The sequence below is a fragment of the Mastigoproctus giganteus genome, chromosome 14 (genome assembly GCF_048544385.1).
Source record: "Mastigoproctus giganteus isolate SK-2022 chromosome 14, ASM4854438v1, whole genome shotgun sequence".
NCBI classification, from domain to species: domain Eukaryota; kingdom Metazoa; phylum Arthropoda; class Arachnida; order Uropygi; family Thelyphonidae; genus Mastigoproctus; species Mastigoproctus giganteus.
Genome location: NC_143588.1, coordinates 59,186,880 through 59,199,903, shown reverse-complemented (window position 1 = coordinate 59,199,903; position 13,024 = coordinate 59,186,880). Strand labels below are relative to the sequence as shown.

At 38.8% G+C, this 13,024-nt stretch overlaps 1 protein-coding gene across 1 annotated transcript in view; it reads right to left on the bottom strand.

Annotated features, from left to right (window-relative positions):
• LOC150075155 (methyltransferase-like protein 25B) overlaps window positions 1-12,008 on the bottom strand; it is a 158,148-nt gene extending 146,140 nt beyond the window's left edge. The window contains exon 1 of the mRNA XM_090388383.1: window positions 11,751-12,008. The gene's annotated coding sequence lies outside the window, so the exon portion shown is untranslated. The remainder of the gene's footprint in view (window positions 1-11,750) is intronic.
• Window positions 12,009-13,024: the final 1,016 nt, after the last annotated feature.

Below are 13,024 nucleotides of genomic sequence, written 5' to 3'. Positions count from 1 at the left end.
TTCTTGCACTGCTTCTATTGGAATGAGCCGCAGCCTGGAAAATAAGATGCAGGATATTTCAGAGACTGCTGGGAATCATTGGGGTACAAGTAAACACATGGGGTGTGTTAGGGTAGCTAAGAAAAAGAACAGGTGCATGTATACTTGCATGTACACCAATGCTAGGAGTTTAGTAAATAAATTTGATGAATCTGAGGTATTGCTCAAAACATCAAAGGCAGATATTGTGGGGATTTCAGAGATGTGGTGTCACACAGATATAAGGAATGCAGAACTGGAATTTGGGGAGTACAATGTCTACAGAAAGGATAAACAGAATAGGAAGGGAGGAGGGGTTATGCTATTAGTTAAAAAACACATAAAATCCAAGGAAGTGAAGCCAGTCGACATCGCTGGACAGTGCAGTGTCGAGTCAGTTTGGTGTGACATAAGCATTGGGAGATCAAAATTGAGAGTAGGAGTGTGCTATAGGCCTAATGACTCTGATGAGTATAATAAGAAACTGTTCGGAGAAATAGAGTGGGCCAGTAAATCAGAGAGTCTTATAATGGGGGATTTTAATTTCCCAGATACTGACTGGAATTTGGGGGCTGGTCACTCACACAGTAGGAAGGTTTTTGTGGATTTATTGGATGATTGTTTTCTACATCAGCATGTTCGGGAGGCAACTAGAGGGAGTAATACTCTTGAACTGATTATCAGTAGTGATTCTTCATGCATTAAGAATCTGCAGATAAATGAACCACTAGGTGGCAGTGATCACAGTGTTCTGAAGTGGGAGTTACTCAAAGAGGTAACTACCATTAGGGGTAAAGGGAAGGGGTATTGCTTTCGTAAAGGCGACTACAATGGACTGAGACAGTATTTAAATTCTATACAGTGGGATCAACTGATGATATTGCCAACAGCAAATTCAAAATGGGAAGCATTCAAAGAACTTATCTTGGAAGCTACTAGGCTTTACATACCAACTAAGAAATATTGTTCAAGGTTTAGGCCTAAATGGATGTCAGATGAACTAATGAGGCATATGGCAGAGAAGAAAAATGCATGGGATACATACAAATTAACACGTGACACAGACGCCTATGATAGATACAAGTTGATCTGTAACCAAGTTACAAAGGAGGTTAGGCAGGCGAAGGCAGATTACGAGAGATCCTTGGCAAGGGATGCGAAGAAAAACAGCAAAGAGTTCTTTACTTATGTAAACTCTAGAAGGAAGGGGATGAATCAGATTGGTCCACTTGATATCGATGGGTCAACTGTTGATGACCCTGCTCAGGTAGCTAACAAACTAAATGAATATTTTGCATCGACATTCACACATGAGGAGTTATTCAGCGAGGGGAATGCCAGAGGTGTATTCAACTCTAGCAGTAAGCTAGAGAATCTTGTAGTAACTGAGAGCAAAGCAGAGGAGAAATTGTTGAAGATAAACACAAGAAAGACACCGGGGGTGGATGGGATCTATCCAGTTATATTAAAGGAGGCAGCAAAGGAAGTAAGCAAACCCTTAGCCATAATTATGAGAGCTTCCTTGGACTCAGGGAAGGTACCCATGCACTGGAGATGTGCAAATGTGACCCCAATTCACAAAGGAGGATCAAAGGCTGACACAAGTAATTATAGACCTGTGAGTTTAACTTCTGTTCCCGAAAAATTAATGGAGGCACTGGTTAAAGAAGCACTGCAGGATCATCTAGACAAGACTTCAGTTATAGGTAGGACACAGCATGGTTTTGTTAAGGGGAAATCTTGCCTGACCAATTTGATTGGATACTATGATGCAGTCACAAAAGAACTGGATGCAGGGAATAACTTTGATATTATATACTTCGATCTTAGAAAGGCTTTTGATACTGTTGCACATGGAAGACTGCTGCACAAATTGGAGCAGTGTGGCATTGGAGGCAAATTGCTGCTATGGATAAAGGGGTGGTTGAGGGGGAGAAGACAGAGAGTGGTAATCAATGGACACTGCTCATCGTGGACTAATGTTATTAGTGGAGTCCCTCAGGGTTCAGTATTGGGTCCTTTATTGTTTTCTGTATTTATAAATGATATTGATGATGGTATATCAGGCTTAATGTCCAAGTCTGCAGACGATACGAAGGTTGGCAGGGTTGTCAAGGACACTACTGACACTATGGTGCTGCAACAGGATTTGGAAAGGTTGAGCAGATGGGCTTCGAGGTGGCAAATGAAGTTTAACATTGACAAATGTAAAGTACTACATATGGGAAACAGCAACCCCAGAGCAACGTATCAACTCTGTGGTACTACACTGACAGTGGTAGAGAATGAAAGGGACCTGGGGGTGGTTGTGCAGACAGATATGAAGTTCTCTGAGCAGTGCAGACGGGCTGCAAGCGTAGCTCATGGTGTATTGTCAATGATATATAGGAATTTTTCTAGCAGGGATATGGAGGTGATTATTCCCTTGTATAAGGCAATGGTGAGGCCACACCTAGAGTACTGTATACAGGCCTGGAGGCCTCATTTCAAGAAGGATGTAGAGCTGCTGGAACAAGTACAGAGAAGGGCAACAAGATTGGTGAATGGGACAAAGGGGTGCTCTTACGAAGAAAGGCTTAAGTTTTGCGAATTACAGTGTCTGGAAACTAGGCACCAGCGAGGTGATCTGATAGAGGTGTACAAAGCCTTGAATGGTTTGAGCATGCTCAATGCTGATGGGATTCTTCCTCTTGCTCAGAATAATCACCTGAGAGGGCATAAATTCAAATTGAGGAAAGACAGATGTAGGATAGATGTGCGGAAATTTGCCTTTAGCCAGCGGGTCGTTGGTAGGTGGAACAGACTTCCATCCCTTGTCGTGGAAGTTGATAGCCTAAATAAGTTTAAGGCTCAGCTGGACAGGTATTTCGAACGAACAGAGGGGTGAAGTGGAAGTGGTTATTTTTTATTTATTTATGTAACTTTTTTTTTTTTTTTTTTTGGCTGATGCTGCATAAGCTTGCTTTCTTGCATCAAATGCCTCTACTAATGCTAAGGACTGCAGTCTGCATCCAGACCATCAACAATTTTTCATGGTCTGCATGTAATCGAACCTAACTTATTATCATGTACATAAAGTAATTATTTTAGCTGTGAATTTTTCAAGTGCTCTTAATTTGATGTTTGACTACCTAAATGTTACTCGTTCATCATACTGAATGGTCTCTTTGCAATACTAATGCAATAAAATTTATGAAATATAAGTAATTTTATTTTATAATGCAATTTAATAAGTAAATTGAATGACTATCAGAGTGAAAAGGGTAATCCTCAGTGTAGCCCAGCTATGTAGTCTTGCTGTACAGTGTATGCTAATTACAGAACATTGTAGTATTACAAGCATAATATTAGTAAATAGTGGGAGGTGCATTCCCACTCTAAGTAGATTTGCAACTGTTTTCAGTCAGTCACACTAATCTAAAACAATCTGTGGTTCACAGTTAACTGTGTATATGTGTGCAGTATTTTAAATTAAGTATATAACACAAATTATTTGATTTTTTTTCTTATTATATTGCAAGTGTAAAGATTAAATATTATCTCTAGGTGCTGTCATAATTAAAAAAAAAGTGCTGTTCCAGCTTGTTGCATGCATCAATAATATCATGTACATACTTAATTGCTGAAAATATTTTATTAAAAAGCATTCTGTTTTTTAAAATTTTCCACGTTGACCCCTGATTATAATAATATTTAATTAACGTTTTATTAACAGAAAAACCTTAGATTCTTTCACAACACATGGTGAGCTACATACCATGAATTTTCAGAGAAGAGCTTCTGACTCTCTTATAACAAAAACAGGGAAACCACACCTGTAGAGCAATGAGTCATGCTACACATGCTTTTCCAGTCTGATGAACATGTTTGGGTATGGAAGATGCCTGGACAGCATTTATTACTCCAAATTATGTAGTGCCAACTGTGAAGGGGCGTCATGGTATCGGGTAGATCTATTTGCCACAGTGAATTAATTTCATCCTACTGATGTTCTAAACTTTGTGTGCTTTACATTGTGACACTTATGGAACTGGTCCTTACAAATTCCAAAACAACATTACTACATATCATAAATTAAGGACTGGGAACGTGTGGTTAAAAGAGAATGATATCAGAATATGGCAGTGATCACCACAGACCAACTTTAACCGAACTGATCATCTTGGGATGAAATGGAATGCAGAAATATTTGGTACCAATGTTGTACACGTTGGCACCAATGACATTAAGAGTAGGGGATCTGCAGATTTACTTAACAAGTACAGGTCATTGTTGCAAAAAAGTCGTGAATTAGAGTTAAATTTGAAAGTGACTGCAATTCTGCCCAGACACGATAGAAGGGAGTACATGATGAGAACCTTGTCAATCAATTCGGCCCTGGAGGAAATGTGCAAGGCTCAATGGGTAAAATTTTTTTCAGCCTGGTCTGTGCTTGTTAACAGGAGAGACTGCTTCTACAGGGATAGGATACACTTAAATAGAAAGGGTGCAAGAATATTTGCTGATGCTATCGAAGCAGTGTTAGGTGGGTCAGAAAACTGCTAGCTTGGGGGATTCACAGACTAAAAGGTTAAAAGTAGCTGCAGGCAGAGGTGAAGATGATTCTTGCACTACTTCTATTAGAATAAGCAGTGGCGTAGAGCGAGGGGTGTTCGGGGTTTCAGGAACTGATGGCAGTCATCATGAAACAGGTGGATATATGGGACGTGTTAGGGTAACTAATAATAAGAATAGGTACATGTATACTTGCATGTATACCAATGCTAGAAGTATAGTAAATAAATTTGATGAATTTGAGGTGTTGGTCAAGACATCAAAGGCTAGGTTTGGTTTGGATTTTATTGGCGCATTAGCAACTAAGGCTATAATGCGCCACATCAAAGGCATATATTGTTGAGATAGCAGAGATGTGGTGTCACACAGATATAAGGAATGCAGAACTGGAATTTGGGGAGTACAATGTGTACAGAAAGGATAGACAGGATAGGAAGGGAGGTGGTATTATGCTGTTAATTAAGAAAAACGAAATCAAAAGAAGTGCATCCAGTTGACATAGATGAACAGTGCACTGTTGAGTCAGTCTTGTGTGACATAAGCACTGCGAAAGCAAAAATCAGAGGAGTGTGTCATAGGCCTAATGAATCGAATGAGTACAATGAACAATTGTACAGAAAATAGAGTGGGCTAGTAAATCAGAATGTCTTATAATGGGGGATTTTAACTTTCCAGATATACACTGTAACTTATGGTTTAGTCACTCGCACACTAGTAAGACTTTTGTGGATTTATTAGATAACTGTTTTCTGCAGCAGCATGTCAGAGAGGCAACAAGATGGAGTAACACACTTGATCTGATTATCAGCAGTGATCATTCGTGTATTAAGAATTTGTAGATAAAGGAACCATTAGGTGGCAGTGATCACAGTGTACTGATGTGGAATTTACTTAAAGATATAATTACCATCAGGGGTAAAGGAAGGGGTTTTTGATTCCGTAAAGGTGACTATAGTGGTCTCAGGCAGTTTTTAAATTCTGTACAGTGGGACCAACTGATGACGTTACCAACAGCAAATTCTAAGTGGAAAGCATTCAAGGAATTAATTATTATTATTATTAGCTATATGGTGCAAGGAAGCCAAAGGCTTATGCTGCACCAGCCAAAAAAAAAAAAAAAAATTCATGAGCCACCCTGTGTGTGTGTGAGAGAGAGAGAGAGAGAGAGAGAGACAGACAGACAAAAGGGAATCACCAAGAAAGAGAAGAATGATGATATCCAGCTCAGGGTGTGCCATGCCCATACTCACCAGATGTGAGTCCCTGCGTTTCATACCTATTAAGAAATACTATTCAAGGTTTAGGCCTAAATGTTTGTCAAATGAACTAATGAGACTCGTGACAGAGAAGAAAAATGCATGGGATGCATATAAATTATCAGGCAACACAGAAGCCTATAATATATATAAGCTAGTCTGTAATCAAGTCACAAAGGAGGTTAGGCAGGCAAAGGCAGATTACGAGAAATCTTCGGCAAAGGATGCTAAGAAAAACAGCAAGGATATCTTTCCTTATATAAACTCTAAAAGGAAGGGAATGAATCTGATTGACATCGATGGTTCTACTGTTGATGATCCTGCTCAGATAGCAACCAAACAATGAATATTTTGCATCTACATTCACACAAGAGTTATTAAGGTTTGAAAATGCCACAAGGTTATCAAACTGTAACAGGGTGCTTAATGATTTTGTAATAACTGAGAACAAAGTGGGGGAGAAATTGTTGAAGTTAAACAAAAGAAAGGCATCTGGGGTGGTTGGGATCTATCCAGTTATATTAAAGGAGGAGGTAAAGGAAGTAAGCAAATCGTTAGCCATAATTATGAGAGCATCCTTGGACTCAGGGGAGGTCCTCACGGACTGGAGATGTGCAAATGTGTCCCCAATTCACAAAGGGGGATAGAAGGGGCGACACGAGTAATTACAGACCAGTTAGTTTAACTTCTGTTCTGGGTAAAATAATGGAGTCACTGGTTAAAGATGCATTGCAGGATCATCTATTCAGACATTTCAGACACAGCATGGGTTTGTTAAGGGAAAGTCTTGTCTGACAAATTTGATAGGATATTATGATGTGGTTACAAAGAAACTGGATGCAAAAAATAATTTTGATATAATATATTTGGATTTCAGGAAAGCTTTTGACACTGTTGCGCATGGAAGACTATTGTACAAATTGGAGCAGAATGGTATTAAGGGTAAGTTGCTACAATGGATAAAAGGATGGTTAAGTGGGAGAAGACAGAGGGTGTTAATCAATGGGTGCTGCTCTTCGTGGACTAATGTTATTAGTGAAGTCCCACAGGGTTCGGTGTTGGGGCCACTGTTGTTTTGTATATTTATCAATGATATTGATGAATGTATATCAGGCTTAGTATCGAAGCTTGCTGATGATACAAAGGTTGGCAGGGCTGTTAATGACAGTAATGGCAGTGTGTTACTGCAACAGGATCTAGAAAATTTGGGCAGATGGGCTGGAAAGTGGCAACTGAAGTTTAACCTTGACAAATGGAAAATACTGCATACGGGTAGAAGTAACCCCAGAGAAACGTACCAACTGTGTGGTACTACACTTAAGGAGGTAGAAAATGAAAAAGACCTGGGAGTAATTGTGAACTCAGATATGAAGTTTTCTGAGCAATGCAGACAGGCTGCCATGGCAGGTCATGGGGTGTTGTCAATGATATACAGGAATTTTGCTAGCAGGGAAAAGGAGATGATTGTCCCTCTGTATAAGGCAATGGCCAGGCCATTGCCTTGAGTACATGCAGGTCTGGAGGTCTCATTTTAGGAAGGATGTAGATTTGCTTGAGCATATACAGAGAAGGGCAATAAGATTGGTTAGGGGAACAAATCGATCCTCTTACCAGGAGAGGCATTAGTTCTGCAAATTGCAGCAGCTGGAGACTGGGCACCTGTGAGGTGATCTGATTGAGGTGTATAAGGCCTTGAATGGATTGAGCACGCTGAATTCTGATGGGATTCTTTCATTTGTTCAAATTACAAACCTAAGGGGGGATAAATTGAAATTGAGGAAGGACAGATGTAGAATAGATGTGCGGAAATTTGCCTTTAGCCAGCGGGTAGTTAATTGCTGGAACAAACTTCCATCTGTCGTTGTGGAAGGTGATAGGTTAAATAAATTTAATGAGGAACTGGACAAATATTTAGAGGGGATTGTTTTGTAATTTTTTTTTTTTTTTACTACTACTAATAGGGACACAGTCAAGACAGCCCTCTATATTAGTGGAATTCACAAAGGCATTAAAGAAAAATTAAGCAGAATTTTGAAATATTACAGCCAAAAGTGGGTCAACATACTGATTGTCTTGTTCATAACTACAAGTGTATCGACTTGTGGTAGTACAGCACACATTGCTATCAAAAGTATTGTGACACAAACAGACATTTGTTTTTGGAGGGGTTGGGCAAGTGATGTGGGAGGTTTTTTTTTTTTTTTTTGGCTGATGCTTTACAAGTTTGATTTCTTACATCATATGCTACTACTAATAATAATATATGCAATTATTTTAATACCATGCCTCACCTTTGGCATTCAAATACACCAACCAGCCAATATTGCAAATTTTAAAATTAATTTTGTTTCCATGGAAGTGTTGCATCACTTATAAGGAAGAACATCTTTTAATGATGGTTGTGAAGTCAGCCTCCATTATCAATTTACACCAGCTCATCCCACTTTAAATGGTAGAAACTTACTCACTCAATGGAGATAAGACCAGTGCTGTGAGATGGTCATCACTGGAAAAAAACTGCTCTTTTAAAATCAGGCCACTATATGTTGCACTTTATAACAAGCAGCATTTATGGAAGTGGTCCTTACGATTAAATAAGTTTGAACAATTTAAATCTTCAAGTAAATTTCATGCCCACATCACATTGTTACCATGATGACATTAAAATAAATCGTTCAAACTTTTCAGTAATTTACTGAATTTATCGCACCACAGAAAACAATTCCACTACTACAATGTTCAAGTTCATAGGAGTACAAGTACAGCATCATCCTGTCCATAATTGGGCAATGACTTTTGTGATCATGGGTTTCTTCTCTTACCGCATTTGCAAAAATCATCCAAATACAATGCCATGCATGTGGCAATCATATTTAGATTCCAAAAAAGCGCAACTACATTCACTGGGAGTGTTCAGAGCTGTCCCATGAAGAACATCATAGATGTGGACTGCAGAGCCTGTTTGTGGTGCACTGACTGAGATGTTTAAGGCTGTAAAAAAATAAGTAAAATGAGTGAGAGAGGTATATTTGTGCAGACAGGTGAAACTAGAACAAGAGGGCATATGAATATAAAATTTTCGAAAGGAACAGAAAACCTTCGAGCAGCCTGTTGTTGATCAACAGAATAAGTTGTTGCTCAAAACAGTTAGCATTAGTAGAGACATATGATGCAAGAAACCAAGCTTATACAGCAATAGCCAAAAAAAAAAAAAATCTTCCCATTTCACGCATCCATTCACTCCAAATGTTTGTCTAGTTCTGCCTTGAACTTAAGTCGTTGACCTCCAAAACAACAGATGTAAATTTGTTCCAACTATCAATCACCAGCTGGCTAAAGGCAAATTCCAACACATCTATTCTACAATTGTCTTTCCTCAATTTAAATTTATGTCTCCTCAGGTGAGTTATCTGAGCTCAATGCTGATGACCTCATCAGCACTGAGCTTGCTCAAACCATTCAAGGCTTTATACACCTTGATTAGATCACATCGCAGGTGCCTAGTCTCAACACACAGCAATTTGCAGAAATTGAGCCATTCTTGGTAACAGCAACCCTTTGTTCCGCTCACCATCTGGTTGCCCTTCTCTGTACTCATTTCAACGGCTCTACATCCTTCCTAAAATGAGACCTCCAGAGCTGAATGCAGTACTCAAGGTGTGGCCTGCCCATTGCCTTATAAGAGGGGACAATCACCTCCTTATCCCTGCTAGCAAAATTCCTGTATATCATTGACAAGACACGATGAGCTACTCTTGCAGCATGTCTGCACTGCTTGGAAAACTTCATATCTGACTGCACAATTAACCCCAGATCACTTTCATTCTCCACTATCCTGAGTGTAACACCACCCAGTTGGTACATTTCTCTGGGGTTACTGCTACCCATATGCAGTATTTTGCATTTGTCAATGTTAAACTTCAGTTGCCACTTCTCAGCCCAACTGTTCCAGATCCTGTTGCAGCAGCATACTGTCATTATTGTTGTTAACAACTCTGCCAACCTTTGTATCGTCTAACTTAAACATTAACCCTGATATACCTTTATCAATATCACTGATAAATATAGAAAACAACAATGGGCCCAACAATGAACCCTGAGGGACTCCACTAATAACATTAGGACACAAAAAGCAGTGTCCATGGATTACCACTCTCTGTCTTCTCCAACTCAACCATCCTTTTATCTATTGTAGCAACTTGCCCTTAATGCCATACTGCACCAATTTTAACATTAGTCTTCCATGTGCAACAGTATCAAAAGCTTTCCTAAACTCCAAGTACATGATATCAAAATTATTTTTTGCATCCAGTTCCTTTGTGACCACATCATAATATCCAATCAAATCTGTCAGACAAGACTTCCCCTCAACAAATCCATGCTGTGTCTGAACTATAACTGCAGGCTTCTCTAGATGACCCTAGATGATCTGTAATTACTTGTGTTACCCTTTTCCCCCTTTGTAAATTGGGGACATATTTGCACATCTCCACTCTATGAGGACTTCCCCTGAGTCCAAGGAAGCTTTCATAATCATAGCTAAGGGTCTGCTTACTTCCTTTGCCACCTCCTTTAATATAACTGGATAGATCCATCCACCCCAGGTGCCTTTCTTGTGTTCAATTTGAACAATTTCTCCTCCACTTTGCTCTCAGTTATTACAAATCATTAAGCACCCTGTTACAATTTGATAAACTTCTGGCATTCTGCTTCCTTAATAAATCCTCATGTGTGAATGTAGATGCAAAATACTCATTCGGATTGTCAGCTATCTGAGCAGGATCATCAACAGTCAAACCATCAATATCAAGGGGACCAATCTGATTCATCCCCTTTCTTCTAGCATTTATATAACTAAAGAAGTCCTTGCTTGTAATCTGCCTTTGCCTGTGTAACCTCCTTTGTGACTTCATTACAGACCAGCTTACATCTACCATAAGCTTCTGTGTCACCTGATAATTTATGTGCATCCCGTGCATTTTTCTTCTCTGCCACGAGTCTCATTAGTTCATCTGACTTCCATTTAGGCCTGTTCATCTGCCATCCATTGAAGAAGTAGTTCAAGGCAGAACTGGATATTTACTTTTCAATAATGATCAAACTAATTGATTGAGGAATTCTTTGGCTGAAGCAGAATAAGTTCACCTCCTCATATTGTTTGGTCTGATTAACACTAAAATAAGTTTAACCACTGAGGCTACTTTCGGGAAAAGCAATAGTTCGTCACTTCTATTTCAACTTCTTTTAGAAATTCAACATTATTTCAACTTCTTTTAGAAATTCAACATTATTTCAACTTCTTTTAGAAATTCAACTTTTATTTCTCCTTTATCTTCACCTTCTTTATAATATTTCCATTAGCAGTTTGTGAGAAATTCAAAACCTGTGAAATCTGTCTGAGACCAAATCAAGCATGAGACACCCAACTACTTGTCCACATTAAACTCTTGTTCATACTCCTTCACAGCAACCAGGTCACTGGAGTTTACAATAAATCATCAATACAGACATTAATCGTATTTAGCGGTCACGGGCTTTAACCCTGGACCACTCAAATGAGCGCGTGATACTGCACTCTCGCCCCGGCTACGTCAACTGGCTAAGGTCAATCCACATGCCTTCTCACAAAACAAAAGAGAAATATTCGGAAGGACAATTTGCTTCTATACATTGCTTTACCGCCTTCTATATAACTGGCACAGCCAACAGTTGATAAATTATATGTTTATCTTTTGGAGCAGCAATAGTTGTAATTGCTGGTAGAAAATGAACAATAATTTACACGTTTACAACTTGCGACTACTGTTTGTAGTTTGCACAAATAATTTCGTTTTAATACAGTATACAGAAACAAATATCATCTTCAAAATGTTAAAATAGTAAATAATACTTCAAAATACTAAATCTTTGAAAATCACTTACACCAAGGGGAAGACATGACATTCATTATTAACATTAGTATTAAATCGGTAAACAATGCAGGAAAGCAAGGCTTTTGCAACAGCTGCCATTGAAAAATAATGAAATAAAAAGAAATAAATGAATAAGTAAAAATACAATGTTTCCTTAGTTTTATATTTTTTTATAATTTACATTATAGAGTTTTATATTTTATAATATAATCATAGAAGTCGTTATTGTTTTTCTTTGCGAGAGACTTCTCATGAGCTGAATATCATCATTCTTCTCTTTCTTGGTGAGTCCTTTCTGCTTCTGACTCTCACTCTCAGGGTAACTCCGGAAATTTTTTTTTTTTTTTTTTTTGGCTGGTGCAGCATAAGCCTCAGGCTTCCTTCTGACATATGGCTAATAATACTAATACTAATAATCGGCCTTCGCTTGCCTAACTTCCTTTGTGACTTGATTACAAACTAATTTATGTCTACCATAGGCTTCTGTACAATCTGATAATTAATTTGCATCTCATCAGTGGCACAGCTACCCTGCCTACATGGTAGCTCCGGGCCCTCTTTATAGTGTGTGGGTGACGAACCATCACATTCCAGTCAAAACCTGTAAAGTTAGAAGTCCCATTATGACACATTCAGATTTGCTGGATTACTCTATTTCCATATATAGCTGTTTGTTGTACTCATCACACTCATTAGGACTATACCACACTCCTACTCTCAATTTTGTTTTTTCAGTACTTACATCACAAAAAACTAACCCAATATGGCTCCATCACGCAAGTCAACTGGATCCACTGCATTAGATTTCATATTCTTCTTAACTAAGAGCATAACCCATCCATTTTGACTATTCTGTCCGTGCTTCCTGTATACATGGGCTTCCCCACATTCATATTCAGCATCACTTATTTCAGAGTGACACCATGTCTCTTCAGTTCAAACAATGTCTTCATTTGATGACTTAATCAGGACTTCAACTTCATCATATTTATTTACAATGCTCATAGCATTAGGGTACGTGCAAGTGTTCTTAATCGTCTAAGTTACCCTAACAGAGCACATGTATTCATTTATTCCATAATGACCCACAGCACGACCTGAAACCCCAGGACACTTTGCCTTCCAAGCTACTGCATGTACTAATCAATAGCAAAGCAAGAATCACTTTCACCTCCGTCAGCGGCTCTAGTTAAACTAATGAAGGGGATGCATATAAATTAATAGGCGACACAGAAGCCTGCGGCAGATATAAGCTAGTCACTAATCAAGTCACGAAGGAGGTCA